Raw genomic sequence first — 17,898 nt, 5'->3', positions numbered from 1 at the left:
TTCTTCTTGAGAATAACTGTTTCATACTAAGCTTGCTTTGTTTCTAGAAACTTCTCCATCTTCATTCATCTTATTTTTGAAAACACACTTTGTGCTAATTACATTATTATCCTTGGTTCTAGGAATAAGAGTCTAGGTCTTATTCCTTTCTTTCTATTCTATCTCTTCATTCATTTCTTCAACCCTTCTTGCATTATCCAAAGCATCTTTAACTAATCTAGGTTCAAATTTAGTAAGAAAACATGTACCTTTCAATTTATTTCTGGTCATTTTACCATCTAACGTGTCTCCAATGATTGGATCAGGTGCATGATGCCTTCTAACATATCTCACCAATACAGGTACTTTGGATCTAGAACTTGTTCCACTAGCCTCATCATGATGTTCTCTATCAAGCTTGGGTCCTACTATCTATGACTCAATTCCTTCAGACTTGGTATGCTATGGTTTCAACTCAATAGCCTCTGACTGGGACTTGGGTTGCACTAGATGCAACTTAGGTGATTCTAAAGATTTTGGGGACTCGAGAGATGAATTCTACTAACTTCCAATTAGATTTGGCAATGTATCAAGTTCAAAGTAAATAAACTTTCTATAATCCTTAGGTTCTTTACTGCTCTCTTCTTCACTCTTTTTTGCAAAGTCATAAATCCTCACATGTTCACTTTGTATGGTCTTGTGAGTAGACAAATTGAAACATTTATATGCTTTACTTCTATTGGAGTATCCTAGGAATATGTCGTCATCACCTTTGACATAAAATTTACCTTCCCTAGTCTCTTTCAAAATATAAAATTTGCTACCAAATACTTTCAAGTAACTTACATTAGGTTTGTAGTCATACCATAGTTCATAAGGAGTTTGGTTTTAGTCTTTCTTCAGATTTACTTTGTTCAAGGTATGTACTACAGTACTGATTTCTTTTTTCCTTTATTTGATTGCAACATTCTTTTCTATTATTAAAGTTCTTGCATAATCCATGATAGATCTATTCCTTCTTTTAGCTATACCATTCTAATGTGGTGTACTAGGGGATGATACTTGTCTTTTGATTCATTTTTCAATGAAAAATTCATTAAATTCATTAGAAATAAATTCACCACTTCTATCTGACCTTAAACACTTCAACTTCTTTCCTATTTCCTTCTCTACTCTTATCTGATACCACTTAAACTTTTGAAAAGCTTCAGACTTATCTCTTAGATACATTATAGTCATCATTCTAGAATAATCATCAATAAAAAGAATAAATTACTTATCTCCATTGTACTTCTCAATTCCAATAGGTCCAAAATGTTAGTATGAACTAGCTCCAAGACTTCTTCATAATGATATTTCTTTCTTATGAAACTTGTCTTTCCCATCTTACCAATTTGACAATTTTTACATAGGCCCATATCCTATTTCCTCAAGCTAGGAATACCTCTCACTCTTTTGTTTTTTCTCTTCTTGATCAGATTATCAAACTTCACATGGCATAACATTTTATGGCATAACAAACTTTCTTCTACTTGAGCAATGAAACATGAACTTTCACTAAGATCTAAGTAGAATAAATTACATTTTGTTTGGTTACCAGACCTAACTAGATTTCATTTTCTATCAAGCAGCTTGGCCTTCCCATTCATGAATTCCTCCTTAAATCTAATGTTATTCAACTGTAACACACTTAGTAGATTATGCTTCAGTTCTTCAACCCAATAAGAATTATCACCTCTAAGTTCATTGGTTAGTAAGATACAACTTTCTCCTCTTATGTAACATGGTTAATTGTTTCCAAATCTTATACTTCCACCATCATAATATTCTAAATATTCAATTCTTTTTTTATCACTAGTCACATGATATGAGAAACCACTATATATAATCCATGTATCATTTCTGCTAACATGAGAGATAAGTTCCATTATATCTTCTTCATTATTAGAGTCATCTCTTATAGAAATATAGACCATTTAATTATCATCACTACTATTTGAATCATTTACCATAAAACAAGACTTCTTACCTTTGTCTTTTTAGTCCTTCAAGTTCTTGAAATCCTTCTTTCCTTTGTATGTGATGTGCTTCTTTTTATCTTTGTCTCCTCTATTTGGAAACCTTGCAGCGATGGGACCAACTTGTTCATAAGAAAAATAGATTAGAGGAATTTTACCTTTGTAATTTCCTTTGCCTTTGGGATACCTTCTTGCAAGCAATGCTTCAATGGCTTCAAGATCACTATCAAAATTGTCTTCCTCTTCACTTTCAGATTCTTTTCCTTTAGACTTTGTAGCTTTCTTCTTGAGTGATAACTTGGCTTCAAATGCAAACTCAAGATTGCTAGAACTTAGAGTATAATTATTATAGTTATCTAACTCAAATGTAGTCAATCTTCCAACTAGAGCATCCAAATTTATCTTGTTATTTGGATCACATCTCATCTCTTGAATAGAATATGCTTTATTTGCATATATAGGAAGAATGGTTCTTAGTATCTTTCTTCTCACTATTACATCTTCTATTGTCCATCTGGAGGCTTTGATTGCACTAACGTTAGCTTTGATTCTCTCAATATATTTTTTAATGTTTTCATCCTCTCTCATCTTCATCTAATCAAACTAACCTCTCAAGATTTTTTCTTTGGCTCTTTTCAAATTATCATCATCTCCATAGACATCCTTCAATTTGGTCCACATGTCATGAGTAGTAGCACATCCTTTGACCTCATCAAACTCAACATAGTTAAGAAGTAATGCAATGTAAATCATCATAATGTTATGATTTTTCTTTTTAGCAATCTCATCCATAGTCAATGTTCTAGTAGGATTCTTGTAAGAATTTTCCAAATATTTCAAACCTAAATCACTGATGGTTTCTAGGTGCAACTTCATAAGTTCCTTCCATGCCTCAAAGTTATCTCTGTTCAACTTGGGAATCTCTCTACTATAATACATCTTGATCTTTTAGCTTAGGTCCCTGAAATCTTCTCTACAAGCACCAAAAGCTTTGATACCAGTTGTTGGAAATATAAACAGAGTAATTGAGAGGGGAGGGGTGAATTAGTTACCACTAAAATAAATCCCAAATCCCTTAGATGCCAGTATATAACATAAACTCTAAAATGGTGTAGCTCGGTAAACACACAAGCTCAATTAATACTAATAATATGTTGTAATTCAGTAACCACTAAAATAACAACTATAACTCAGAAAATTCATAACATGCAAATCTTAGCATATTATTTTTCATTAACCTTAATTAACTTAGTTGCATACACATGAAAGAAATAACATGAACAGAAGTGACACCAAGATTTAATGTGGAAACCCAATTTGGGAAAAACCACCAATTGCAACTAGTTACTGATTTTTACTCTTTTGAAGTGAGCCCTATTAGGAGCCAACCTTGTTAAAGATTAAAAAACACATTGTTAGGTGTGAACTTGTTAGAGGATTTAATCACCCTATTAGGAGTGACCTTGTTAGAGATCTTTAGACACTTCAATCTAGAAATGCCACCTTATTAGAGGATTTACAAATAGTTGTTAACCGACTTTATTAAAAGATTTCAATCATTGTTACAATGATGAGAGAGGAACAATGAGATGACCTAATTTTTGATGCAATTTTATTGCTGATTTCAGATCTCAATTTTATCTCGAATACTTGATCCTTTCTTATCAAATGTATCTTTGCTACTCCTCAAGGATATTCTGCTTATCCTTCTAATTCACTTCCTGTAAGCATCTTCAATTCTTCCATATACTCATACAAAATTTCAATACTCATCTTGATCTTATATTTATACCTTATGCACTATCAAGTGGGCTTGAATACAACTTAGAATAATTAATATTCATCTCCTTAGTTGGCTAGAACCAACAAACAAAATCATTAAACTCAATATGGCAAAATAAGAAAATCCTTCATTAGCCAACCCTGCTAGGTAGATACTAACTTAGAAATTATTTTCATGTATTAACCAAGTGAACTCAGTTAACATTGCATCTTCACAAACTTCCTTTGGTAACTAAGTGAGCTTGGTTAACACTAGTTCCATCCAACTTTCCTTTTTTACCTAGGTGAGCTTGGTTAATACTCAATTTTTGTGAACTTCTCTTTGACACTCAAGTGAACTAAGTAGACACTACCTTTTAAACTTGGTAAACATTGGAATGCTCAATGGACATTGGATACTATATTTATTTCTTGAGTGAGCTTGGCATACGCTGACTGGTAAAGATATGACATTTTATGTAACATCAAAGACAATACATAATTAACCAATTATTTTCAACACTTCTGTATTGACCATACTAACTTGCACACTTACATACATCATCCTGAAACTCTATACTATCTATACACAACTAAAAATGTACCAATGATGTCTATGTTAACCACACTAATCAAATCTCTACCTACTCTGCTAGATAAATAAATTGTACTTAGACAATTTTCTATGTCTAACTATAGAATCTTCATCTATACACAATGCCTTCTTTATAAAAAGAATATGTTTCCATAAATGACAAATTTTACTTTATTCCAACTTGTCTTGCTTATCCAAATTTCCAACAAAGAGTACATATAGCACCTTTCTTTATGTCTATAGATTTCACTTGTTGATATGATGATCCATTGGCATAAAATACATGACACCTATCCCTCCTTGAACCTCATTTCAGAACCTCCCTAGACACCTCATGCACAATTTTGTCCATTTGATCAAGTGTATCCACTAGGGTTGAGTGGTAACCAAGACTAGATGACCTCAACCTATTGACCATTTGGCTAATGTGAGAGATATGTTGTATAAGGCAGTTTAAGAGGTCCTCTTTCATAGCATTTACATGATCTAGTGGTATGTGCATAGGGTCTATGTTAGAGTTGTAGACACTCAAAAATTGGCAAAAACCTAAATCGCATAATTCTGATCAATCAACACAAATTAAAGATAAAATTAGAAGAAAAACAACAAACTTTTCAAATAAAAAATCACATCAAGTGGTTAATCACCAATCAAATTGACAAGACCTAAATTAAATTTAAAAGAAGGGAAAAACAATTCAAATTCATTAAAATAAAATTCAAAAAAAGAGGAAGAAAAAGACAAAGTGTTGAGAATAAATAAGAAATTTATTAAATCAATAAAATCATTTATCCTCACAATATTGAAAATCTCCCTTTTTCATTTTAAAAGAATTAGAAATATCCTCAATTATCCTCAAAATCAAGTCTATTGGACTCTTCCTCCTAGTCTCTTATGAGATATTTTTAGTTTCACTTTTACCCCCAGTCAAAGGTGAAAGTCTTGATTCTTACCCCAAACACTTCTGAAATCCTATAAATAGGAGGGAAATCTAAGAGGCAAGGGACCCAAGTTTTTATGCATCTGCACTATAAAAACATTTAAACTCATCGTTTTAGCATTTTCATTGTAGCAAGTTCATAGCATTTTAGCATCATTTTGTGTCATTTAACATCATTTGTTGTATATTAGTTCATGGCATGATCATTTTAAGAGCATTTCTAGGAGTTGTATTTCACATATAATCTGCATTTTAGTCATAGATCTTGCATGTTTTCATTGTAGATCTATTTTTTTAGCATAATCCCATTCTAGAACTATCACTAAGATGTTGGTCTAAGAGCTATTTTAGAAGTTGTAGTTAGGGAAACATGAAACACTTGTAGAGATTAAATTTTGATGATGACATCTTGGGTCTAGTATAGTTCATCGTCAGTCCATTTGCATTCTACATTAAAGTTTCATGAATATGCATTCACACCATATACAAGAGTAATTATATATTTCCTAGTTAACTCTAGTTTCTTAAGCTAAACTTTAGGCAAATAATAATTAATTCTTTTATTAATTATTATTATGCAACCTACGTTAGACCTTTTTAGGGTTTTAATCTACTTTATACGGATGATCTCTCATTGTAAACATCATCAATATTCATTCATTTTTTATTATAGCAATCTACTTTTTTTTTCTCATCAAGAGTGTTTCATCTATGGAATTGGCAATTTCTGCCTCCATAGCTTCTTGCTTCTCTCTTCTATCATAGATCTTTGTATGTAGTTGATTCTTGGTAGCTATAGGGTTGATCTTTCATCAAATCCAACATGGTATGAAAGCTCAAGAACTTCATGCCCTTGTTCTATTTGTGAGATATTCGGCATCGATTTTTAGATCTGAGTTTTCTCTTTCAGAGGGTTTTAGTTTTTAGAAGTGTTTTGTATTGGATATGGGGGAACCTATTTTTCATATCACTTTGAGCCAAAAAAACATCACCATTGATCTCAGAGCACTCGAAAAAACCCTCATTTCCATATAAAATACGTCTAATTTGGATATTGTTGAAATCTAAGTAAAAATGTTTTTGCACCTAGGTCAGTTGACCTGGGCACAAAAATTGAGGTGAATTTGTTTTTGTTTTTATTTATCAAATATTTTAATTGTAGTTTTTTTTTTTGTTAAAAAAGTGCATGTGATCTTCAAAGGTGGATGCATATTCTTTTGGAGAGCCTAGGTTGTGCTCTAGTTTGTGTAGCATAATTTCCTATGGACCCTTTTGGTGGCCCTCATCGGACATATTTTTTTGGGCATATCTAGTGCATGTGAGTCCATAAACAACTACCCAATTGCATTTTTTTTAGGAGCACTACCAAATGCACATACTGTATGCAAATAGTCAAGGCATGATATAGACCGAGACGTATGCTGCTCAAACTATGTGGCAGGGCATAAAAGTTTAGGAATGAAATGGTTATCTGGTCTCATGAAATTGGGCTCATCTATTGTGGTAATTGGCTATTGCTATTGTCAATGCATTGGGTATAGTCACTGGCATCTTGCTAATAGATCAAACTAGAAGGAGTCAGCCTACATTGGTGAGCTGATTATAAAGGAGAATCGAGTTTCATTTTGGAGATCTATGGTTCCTGTGCCAAGCGATGCATATTATTTTTGGTAATCACCTATTCTTTGGTGTTCATGCTTTTTTTTTGACCTACGAAGACAACTATGTGAGGTTGCAAGAAATCTAGCATGGGAGTAGAAGGTGAACATAGTATTTGATGGGTGGTTTGGCCTTTACTCAGTGCTTCGATGATCACACCTTTTTTGGGGTTTGTGATGTTTGTCCTTTTACTTTGGAGACAACACCCTTTTTTGGGTGATTGGACCTCTTATTTGGCTTGCATTTCTTCTTTTGTGGTATGTATTGGAAGGCATTGGAAACCAAGCCCATTTTTTTATCACCACCACTAATTTGGCCATTCTCCTTTCCGTGTGACTTGTGCTTGCTTTGGTCCATATGGCATGATTGCTTCCCACTATTTTGGTGGCCTTCTTCTATCTTTGTGCCCACATGGATGTCCTCCTCAGATTTTGGTGCTTTTTTGAATCACAAGTTAGTTTATTTCCATGTTATAGGTTGTTTCAAAATTCAAACTCAATGATGCAATTTTTGGCACTCATTCCTTGATTCTTCCTTGGTTCCACTAAGATCAATTGTGCTTTGGATGTGCATGCCATGGGAACCTTTTGTAACGGGAAATTTTTCTTTTACACTTTTGTAATGGTGACTACGTTTTTTATTGATGGCATGCTACCTGTGGAGACTGCGCTAGTCTCATCATTGTTTATGACCCCCATGTGCAATTATCCAACCCTCAATGCCCTCCTCCAAGGGTCAATTATGATTTTTATGGTGTCACATTAGCACACATATTTTATGTGAAGGCTCGTTTGCATGATTTTTGGAATTAATCATTTGGCAATTTCTTTTTCCACATGCCTAGATTCATACATTTTTCCAAGGGCTTCATTTCCTATGAACCTTTTTCATCAACATAAACCATTAGTTAATGCATGTTTTTTGGTGAAGGGAGGAGACTTTTTGGTGGTTATGTGTGCCCCCACCTTTTTTGAAGAGATAGGGTCTTTGGCATTAATTTGGACACCACTCTTTGATCTCATGCATGCTTCTCTACTCACACATACCTTTTGTGTGATTAATTGGGACACATGTTTGTCTTGAGAACCAAAAATTCAATATAGTCATCTTCCGAGGCTTGTTCAACACCCATGTTTGAGTTTTTTTTAGTGAGCACTTTCATTGCATTTGGGAGGAGGTCAAATTTTTTTTAGTCTTCTCCATGTGTATATTCCTACACTTATTCCAAATTAGTGCCATCAATGTATGTGATTTTAGTATCTATTGGTGAGGGCATTGTTTTGCCTTGGCAATTATTATAAAAAGAATACATTATCTTGGCCACTAGATTTATACTCTAACACTGACCCTTTGATCCGATGACACAAATTTTTACATCTCTTTCTTGTTTCTGGCAGTCAGATATCCTTTTTTTGATAGGGGTCACTATTGTGGTTTCACAATGCATGACTCATTTCTCTTAGAAATGGGGAATTCCTAGTAAAAGTTTTTTTTCCCACACCCCTAGGTTGGGGCCTGGGTCATTTTTAGAACTTTTCTTGGAGTTTGGATCAAGTCCTACTCTCTAATTAGACAAGTATAGGGTGTTAGAACTATGAAAAATTGGAATATTTTAAGTGTTTTAGTGCATAAATGTGCACTTGTGCACTAGCGCACATGAACACCTATCCAAGGTGCATAGGTGTGCTAAATGTGTACATATATCCCTTTGGAGATACCCACCTATGCACATGTGTAGGCATGCACATCCAAAGGGTGCACACTAGGTCCAAAACTGAAGTGCCTAAGGAAAGGTGTGCATGTGCACACCTCCCCAAGCTGCAAAGATGCACACCTTTCAAAAATATTAAAGCCATGTTAAAGGGTCTTTTTAAAAAATGACTAAGTTCCTACCCTCGCACTTGCTTCACATGTGTATAGTTGTGCACATGCACATGTACACACCTATCTATGGTGCACAGGTTTGCAACTATGCTAAAATGGCCTTAAAATGACCATTCAATGCATTTAGCACACCTATCAAGGTGTACTAGGTGCACTATTTTGAATTCTAGGGCTTTTTGGGGGATTCAATTGGTTTTTCACTATTTTGGAGCATTTGGGCTAGGTTTTTTATTAGTTAGAGTTTTTTGGGTTATATTTTCAACTCTCTAGACTAATCTTTGCTTATTTGTGTAGGTACAAAGACATCATTATTTTGTTGGAGTCATAACTTTTGACCTAAAGCTCAGAATTCAAATCCATTAATAGCATTGAAAAGAAGAACTAAAAATATAATCTCAGTCCCTAAAATAGTGAAACTCCAACTACCCAATTTTAGAAACCGATGAAACTTTCAACTTGAAATTTTTAGTAGAAGACCTCCCAAAAAGCCAGTTAAAAACATCTAGAAAATCTTGTTAAAAAAAAAAAAAAAGGTTTCAAACATTTGATCATTCTAGATAATCTAGATCACCTAGTCTTTGACTAGGAAGGATCAAGTAGTTAGAGAGAAGAAAAAAATAAGAAATGGACTTCACAGTGCATAAAGATGTGTATAACACAAAGGTGTGGCACATAATGCACAAATACACAGATTATCATGACATCTTCATTATCAACAACAATAGATATCTCACCTAAGCTAGTAACCTTCATATTCAAAGAGTCACACATATATTTTGATTCATGAATTTTTAGTGAAGAGCAAAGATACACAGGTTGGACACATAAACCATAATAGGTTCCTCATCTTATGCAACTATTAAAGACAAGATTCAACACAAGTGCCTTGGAATTTCAGATAGAAGAAGTAGGAGTTCAAATGTATGAAATTTTTTGGCTATGAAGAGGGTATAAATCACCAAAAAATGGCAAAATAAGTACACTAGAGTGCTCATAGACCTCGTCTAAGAAAAACCCAAAAACTATTTTCAAAACTAAGAACTATGATTTTTGGTGAATTGAGCACCTTGCACAAATTTCATGAAGCTGCAGAGGTGCACTGGTCCATAGGTGTGCAAATTATGCTACTCCAAAGGTGCACCAATTTTTTTGAAAAATTTAGAGGTGTGTTGATAGTTAACTACCAATTCCAAATTCAGAGCTTTCCATGCACTAGAAACATATTCTAACGATAGTTTAACTCCTAGAAACTTTCAAACAAGGCCAAGCTTCCAATTTTTAGAGCTTCCAGTGACTCCCAGATCCTCTTAGAGCTTCCTTCTTCTTATCTACTTCTTCTTTCTTTTTTTAAGCCATGTAAAGGCTCATGCACCCATTAATTGTGTGAGCACCCATTAATTGATATAAACAAGGGTGGAGTCCTTCTTAGCACCATTTAGAGAGTTAGTTTGTACATAAATAGATTTGTTTTATTAGTTTAGAAGCATATGTTTGCATAAAAATATCTCTCACTCTCAACACAAATTGAGGAGATAATTTATTATAAATTAAGGAGTGTAATATGTATTCCAGGCTGATATTTTGATGTAATAATATATGGTATTGGTGCTCTCATTCTAAATGTAGTTATTCTTTCTAGAGTGTGTTATTTTTGTGGATTCTTGTTCATGATAATAATGGAGTTGATAGTTTTGTTGTGTTGATTTGATTGTGCAATATTTTAGTTATGGTGTTTGCCATGTGTTGATGAATTTTGTTGATGTATAGAGTTGGAGAAGAGATCACCCTATTGTTCCTACAGAGCTTCTCATCTCGCATGAGCACACTTTTTGTGGCCTTGCGCTTTGATAAAAAGTGAAATATCTTTCAGTTTTACTAAGTTTCCATCAACGATTACATCAGTGGATTGGAGGAAGCATTGTGCCTACTTTCATTGGTTTGCTACTTAATCTTTTCAAAAATTTAACTTGCAGATATGTTGTTATTGTGGTTTATGTCTCTTAGAATTTTCTCTTTCATGCTATTTACTTTCATCTCTTGTTACATTATCTTTTTTATTTTCTTTTCCAACCCTTGGTTAAATTAGGAATTCATATAGTTGCATTTTTAGATTGCATATATTTAAAAATAGAAAATATAAAAATATATCTCTTTTTATGGTTAATTTTGAAATAGCAAGAAAATTTATCATCTTATATGAAATTGGTACAAACCAGCAAAGGCCTCTTTGTGAACAAATACATTTATCTTTAACTAAGTGGATTCTAGTAGGTCACAAGACCACACAAAACCTTGGAGTTGATACCAGATCAACTTTTCAAGAGAGGAGTTTAAAAGGATTCCTGTCATTAAGTATTGTGAAAAATGATATCTCAACTAAAGTGGTGCTAAAAGGAGGGCCTGGAAACTATTTGGCTAAAAAATGAAAGTTTCTATTTGAAAAATATACATTTTTTGGGAAAAAAATGTTGTAAGTCTATGAATTGTCAAAAGGTGCACTAGTGTGCAGGTGCTCTTTTTGAAGGTGTGCTTTTTTGAGGTGTTCTTTTCAAAGGTGCACTTTTATAGAATAACCACAAATTCCTCACAATCAATCACTTTTACAAGCATCACTAAGATAAAGATATACCAATAACTTCACCCATTCACATTACAAATTCCATCATCATCGTCCGCTCTACATTCTACTTGTAACATTCCCATCATTATGCACAATGTCTTTCTTTAGTTCCCAAACTTACCTTTCAATCTAACTGGTCCATTACATGACTTGCCCAAAAATCTTGAAATTTATTTCTCACAATTCATCTATTGAGAATCATAAACAACAAAAGATCATATTAAAATTTTCAAGGAGATCTGTAACCAAAACGAGATTCGGTGTATGGACATGGCATGCCACCTTTTTCCTTACACTTTGGGGGAAATGACATTCAATTGGTACCTCAATCTACCACCAACATCAATAAGGGATTAGGATTATTTTGAGAGCAAGTTTCTAGAACAATTCAAGATCTATATTGATCCAACTATCCTACATCATTAGTTCATCTCAATTAAGAGGGATCCCCAAGAGACTATTTCAAAATTTAATCATTGCTTCTATTGGATGTATCAAAGAATGGAGTTTCCATACACTATACCACAAGATGCTACCATCCAGATCTATTTTGGAAAAATGGATTCATTAACTTCTATTTTTCTAAGAAGGCTCCCACCCAAAGACATTGATACCATTGAAAAGGTCTTCAAAGAGGCTATTACATTTACGAAGTAGATTACAATTGCTCTAATGTCAGTAATTATATATTCAGCGTATGAGTCCAAAAAGACTATATTCTTTGAGAAAAAGAATTCTCCACCTACATAACTCAAGAACAATATGGCTAGAGAGGTTAAGACCATGAAAGAGATGATGTCTCTTTTATCCAATGAACTCATCAGAATAAAGTTGAATCCCTCAAGAAACCAAGGAAATCATCCAAGATAAGTTGCTACCTAGAACAATTATTCTCAAAATTAGAGAAATTTTTTTTTTCCTTTACAGTAACATCAAGAATGAGATTAATGGTATTATAGGTATGAGTCCAAGTGAAAATGGATATGGGCATAATGATGTTTCAAATCAGCCTCCCCAAATCATGGAGGAACAATCTTTGTAGTTTAGTATAATGGTGTTTGAATCATGTGATAAATCTACAGGAGGACAACATGATGAAGATGATAAAGAGGAGTTTATGTTCCCATTTAATGAAGAAATTCTTCCAAGTGTTGATGTTGCAATAAGTTTGGATATGGCAAGAAATTTTGAGGATGCAAAAAAATTTTAAGCTCCAAAATTTCATGGAGTTGCAAAAATTCTCAAAGTTGTAAAAAGTGATGGAATTGCAAAAGATCCCAAGGTTGGTGATAATTTTGAATTAGGAAGTCATCAAGAAAAAGATACTAAGGCTTCCTATTGTGATATTGATTCCCCACTAAATAGTGATAAGATATCTCCCTTAAAATAAGATATATCATTACAAGAGATGGATAAAGTGTTCAATTTGGTCTCGAGCTTGATTGAAGAAATGTCTATTTGTGGGTATCTACACATATATCAAACCATGCAATAACTGAGTCATGTAGAATCAATCCATTTGGGTTCCATTCAGAAGAAAGTTGTCTTGATTTCTTGTTAACTTGGGAGATCACAATGGAGGCAAAGTATGACTTTGAACAAGCTTCTTTGGGATATGAGGCAGAAAACATCTTGATAGATGATATTAATGAATTATGTAAGGGTGAACCCACAATAATGGGTTACACTTTTTTGGGAGAAGAAATTCATCCAAAAATGCGCAAGATAAATTTTTGGCCCTAAAATTTTTGATAGAAACTCCTCACATAGTTTCAATCAAAACTATTTTTGAAGGTAGTTTCGATCGAAACTAACTAAATAAAAAAATTTGGCCTAAATAGTTTTGATAGAAACTAAGTAGTTTCTATAGAAACTATTTAGTTTCTATCAAAACTAATTAGGCATGAAAATTGGGCCTAAATAGTTTCGATAGAAACTAATTGAAAATAGTTTCTATCGAAACTATTAAAAAACTTTCAATAGAAAGTTAGTTTCTATCGAAACTAGTAAAGTAGATGCATTTTTCAAAGTCTATAATATTTCCTGTCATTTTCATGGCTTCTAAGCTCTATTTCTAGGTTCAGATTGAGCACTTAAGATATTTCATTTTTCAAGACACATGTACTCAGAACTAGCTTTCTAATGACTATGGATTTTATATATTTCAAATGGTTTAAGTATACATTTTTTTACATTAATTGAATAGAGGTTTGTTATAAAAAATAACCTATATATTGAATGCTCATGGAAAAATAGTAACTAGGAGAATAAATATTTTGAAAAATAACTATAGTCTCTATATTTGAGTCCTCTTTCATTCAAAAAAGGAAATTTTGAAATTGGATAAATCTATAATAAGTTACATGTGTCAAAATCCACATATGTCCAAATTAGTGTTAGGTCAACTTTAAACTCTAATAAAATATGAAATACTAAGGATAAAGATATCAAATCACCTCTATAGTTTTTCTATGGATGTTAATAACCTAAATTTGAAAGAATCACATTGGTATCTATTGTAGAAAAAAAGTTATGTGTGTCAAAAACAATGTCACTTTTTAAAAATCAGGTTTTTGATAACATAGCAATTTTTGTGGGAGAAAAATTAATTCAATCAAATAAATTCAAAAATAAAAATAAAAAATATGTTTAGAATCTACACAAAAAATCCCAAAAGACTCTAATTTACTTCATCTTCAAAGTCTTTACCTTTAAATGGCAATTTGCATCAAAATGTGAAAGTTTTCTTGAAAATTCATAGTTCAGTGTCAGTTTAGGCAAAAAAGTGTAACCCATTATTGTGGGTCGACCTGTGACCAATTCAAAAGGAAGGTTGATGATATACTTTTCTATTCTAGAGGAACCTAAAGTGTTTCCATGTGCATGTGGAGTTGTGTACCATGACATAAGACCACCAGAAGGAGAAATTACAATGTGTAAGTGTACCCCTATGGTGGGAGACTTGCTAGATCAGATGATATATTTCCATTATCCCTCTCAGTTTGATGATTTTCAATTTGAATATGATGCTAAAGGTAGGAGAACTTTTTTTTGGATTAATCATGGTCATGGAGAGTTACCATAGCTTTTGATTTTGTGTGATTTATGCCCATAATTTGAACCAAGATTGTCCAACTTTTATTTTTATGAGTACAAAGATAGGTCAACATCATTTAGGACTATATGGGGTGGTTTATTACTACTTCACATAATAAGAAATCTACTGACAACCACCCCACATTATTTTTATTCATAGTTTTCTAGTATATATGTTTTTTTTATTATAAAAAATGTCTCTTTAGTTGGGTGTTACTTTTCTTTGCATCGAGTCTATTTTGTTTTTTTTACTTCTTTTTATTTTTTATCCATGTTAGTCTGGGGGTTAGGTGTAATCAAGACTCATTCTTAATGCATTTTATAAACCACTCATTGTGGTTTTGACTTTTAGGAAGAGGTATTTCTTTCTCAAAGCATTCAAATAATTTTGTTTCTTATACCAACTAGACAATAGATATTACTTTTAGTCGTAAAGGACTTATAGTCTTGAGTTTAGAATTGTGGATCAATAGTGCTCAACACTTGGAAAATTTAAAGATTTGACTATCTTGGTGTTTTCAAACTGAGGTTGATGATAGCAAGGGATAGTTTGAAACTTTCTAGTTTAGACAAAAGGTCTCTTAAAAGAACTACTAAGATCACTATTTAGTGTGAGAGTTTCCTAAAAGTTCATCAAAAGAGGAATGCATAGGTTATCAAACTAAAGAAAGGATATGAGAAATGACACCAATGCATTTGCCACACAATTTAAGCGTGATCAAGGCAGAAAAAGAGAATAAAAAGAAAGATGGTGTTAATAATGAAAGATTCCAAAAGGTCTAAGAAAAGTAATCCGAAAAAAGGGATATGCCCTCTAGAATGGCTTCATCCAAGAATAAAATGGAAACATGTGAGCTCCATGAAGTAGAATCCAAAGATTACTCAAAACTTGAAATGCAAAAAAGGATAACTTGTTAAGAGCCCTTAGAATAGATTCTCTCATCTAGTTAGATAAGTGATTGATAAACAAGTTCTACGAGGATTCTTGATAAATGGACCAATGGAGGATACAATTTTCTCCAAGTTACTAGATACTCATGATAGACTACACCTCGAGAAGTTGAAGGAAATGAATACACTGAGAACACATTAGGCTTGAAGATTTGAGATTCTGAAGTTCTAACTATCAAGGAACTTGAAAACTATTTGAAGTGTTCATAATTTAGTTGTTATTTGACACGTGTCAGATGAATGCTTGCTGATGAAGAAATGCTTTTTTTATTTCTTCAATTTTTTTAGGCTATTTGTTTTGGTTTCACAACGCATGCCCCATTTCTCCTAGAAATGGGACCCCCTAGTTAAAATTTTTTTTTCGAGACCCCTAGTCTAGGCTTGGGTCATTTTTGGAACTTGTATTGAGTCTAGATCAAGTCATAGTCTCTGATTGGACAAGTATGAGGTGTCAGAACTATGAAAAATTAGAATATTTTAAGTGTTTTAGTGCATAAATGCATAGTTACACACTATTGCACATGCACACCTATCCAAGGTGTGTAGGTGAGCTGAATGAGCACTTATCTCCCTTTGGAGATGCGCACCTACACACATGTGCACCTCCAATTTGGGTCCAAAACTAAAGTACCTAAGGAAAGGTGTGCATGCATGCACCTCCCCAAGGTGTGCACATGAGAACCTTTCAAAATATTAAGGCAATATTAAGGGTGTGCACATGTGCACCCCATTAAGGTGTGCATGTGCATACCCTTTTTAAACAAATCACTAAATTCCCCCCTCATACTTGCTTCACATGTGTGTAGTTGTACACATGCATATGTCACACCTATCCATGGTGCATAGGTCCACAACTATGCTAAAATGGCCTTAAAATGACCATTCAACACACTTAGTGCACCTGTCAAGGTGTGCTAGGTGCACTATTTTGCATTCCAGGGTTTATGGGGGGGATTCAATTGGTTTTTCACTATTTTGGAGCATTTGGGCTTGGATTTTTGTCCATTAGGGTTTGTTTTGGGTTATACTTTCAAATATTCAGACTAATGTTCACTTCTTTGTATAGTTAAAAACATCTTTAACTTTTTGGGGTCATAAATTTTGACCTAGAGCTTGGAATTCAAAACCATTTACATTGTTGGAAAGAAGAACTAAAAATCTAATTTTAGTCCCTAAAATAGTGAGCCTTCAACTACCTAGTTTTAGGGACTGATGAAAGTTTCAACTTGAAATTTTGAGAAGACCTCCAAAAAAGCCAATTAAAAATGCCTAGAAAATCTTGTTAAAATAATATGAAAAAGTTTCAAACATTTGATCATTCTGGATAATATGGATCACCTGGTCTCTAATTAAGAAGGATTAGGAAATAAGAGAGAAGAGAAAATCAAGGAATGGACTTCATAGTGCATGAAGATGTGCATAACATGAAGGTGTGCAAGTTTGCATTACACGAAGGTGTGGCACATAATGCACAAATGCACAAATTATCATAGCATCTTCATTATCAACAATAATAGAGATATCACCTAAGCTGGTAACCTTCACCTTTAAAGGAGTTATGCATAAGTTCTGATTCATAAATTTGCATTGAAGATCAAAGATACAAAGGTTGGACACATGAACTAGAATAGGTTCCTCATCTTATGCAACTATTAATAACAAGATTCAACACAAGTGCCTTGGAATTTCAGATAGAAGAATCAAAAGGAGTTCAAATCTATGAAAATGATTGGCTATAAAGATGGTATAAATGATCAGAAAAGGGAAAAATAAGTACACTAGAGTGCTTTGAAACCTTGTCTTAGAAAAACCCAGAAATCATTTTCAAAACTAAGAAGTTTGATTTTTTGGTGAATTGAGCACCTTGTACAAATTTTGTGTAGGTGCATTGGTGCACAGGTGTGCTATTCCAAAGGTGCACTAGAAATTTTGAAGAAGTCAGAGGTGCACCGATAGTTAACTACCAGTTCCAAATTTAGAGCTTTCCATGCACTAGAAATGCATTTTGACGACAGTTTAACTCCTAGAAATATTTAGAGAGGGCCAAGTTTCCATTTTTTATAGCTTCCAGTGACTTCCAGATCCTCTTCGAGCTTCCTTTTTCTTATATACTTCTTTCTTTTTTTTTAGACATGTAAAGGCTCATGCACCCATTAATTGATATAAACAAGGGTGGAGTCCTAGTTAGCACCATTTAGAGAGTCATATTGTACATAAATAGATTTGTTTTGTTAGTTTAGAAGCATATGTTTCATACAAAGATCTATCACTCTCAATACAAATTGAGGAGATGATTTCTTATAATTTAGGAATGTAATATGTATTTGAGGCCTATATTTTGATGCAATAATATATGCTATTAGTGCTCTCATTCTAACTTGTGAGGCCTTGCCTG

The sequence above is a fragment of the Cupressus sempervirens genome, chromosome 11 (genome assembly GCF_028749045.1).
Source record: "Cupressus sempervirens isolate cs-2001-9-10 chromosome 11, ASM2874904v1, whole genome shotgun sequence".
NCBI lineage: Eukaryota > Viridiplantae > Streptophyta > Pinopsida > Cupressales > Cupressaceae > Cupressus > Cupressus sempervirens.
The sequence above is the reverse complement of the archived record's forward strand: the minus strand, read 5'-3'. Positions refer to the sequence as shown.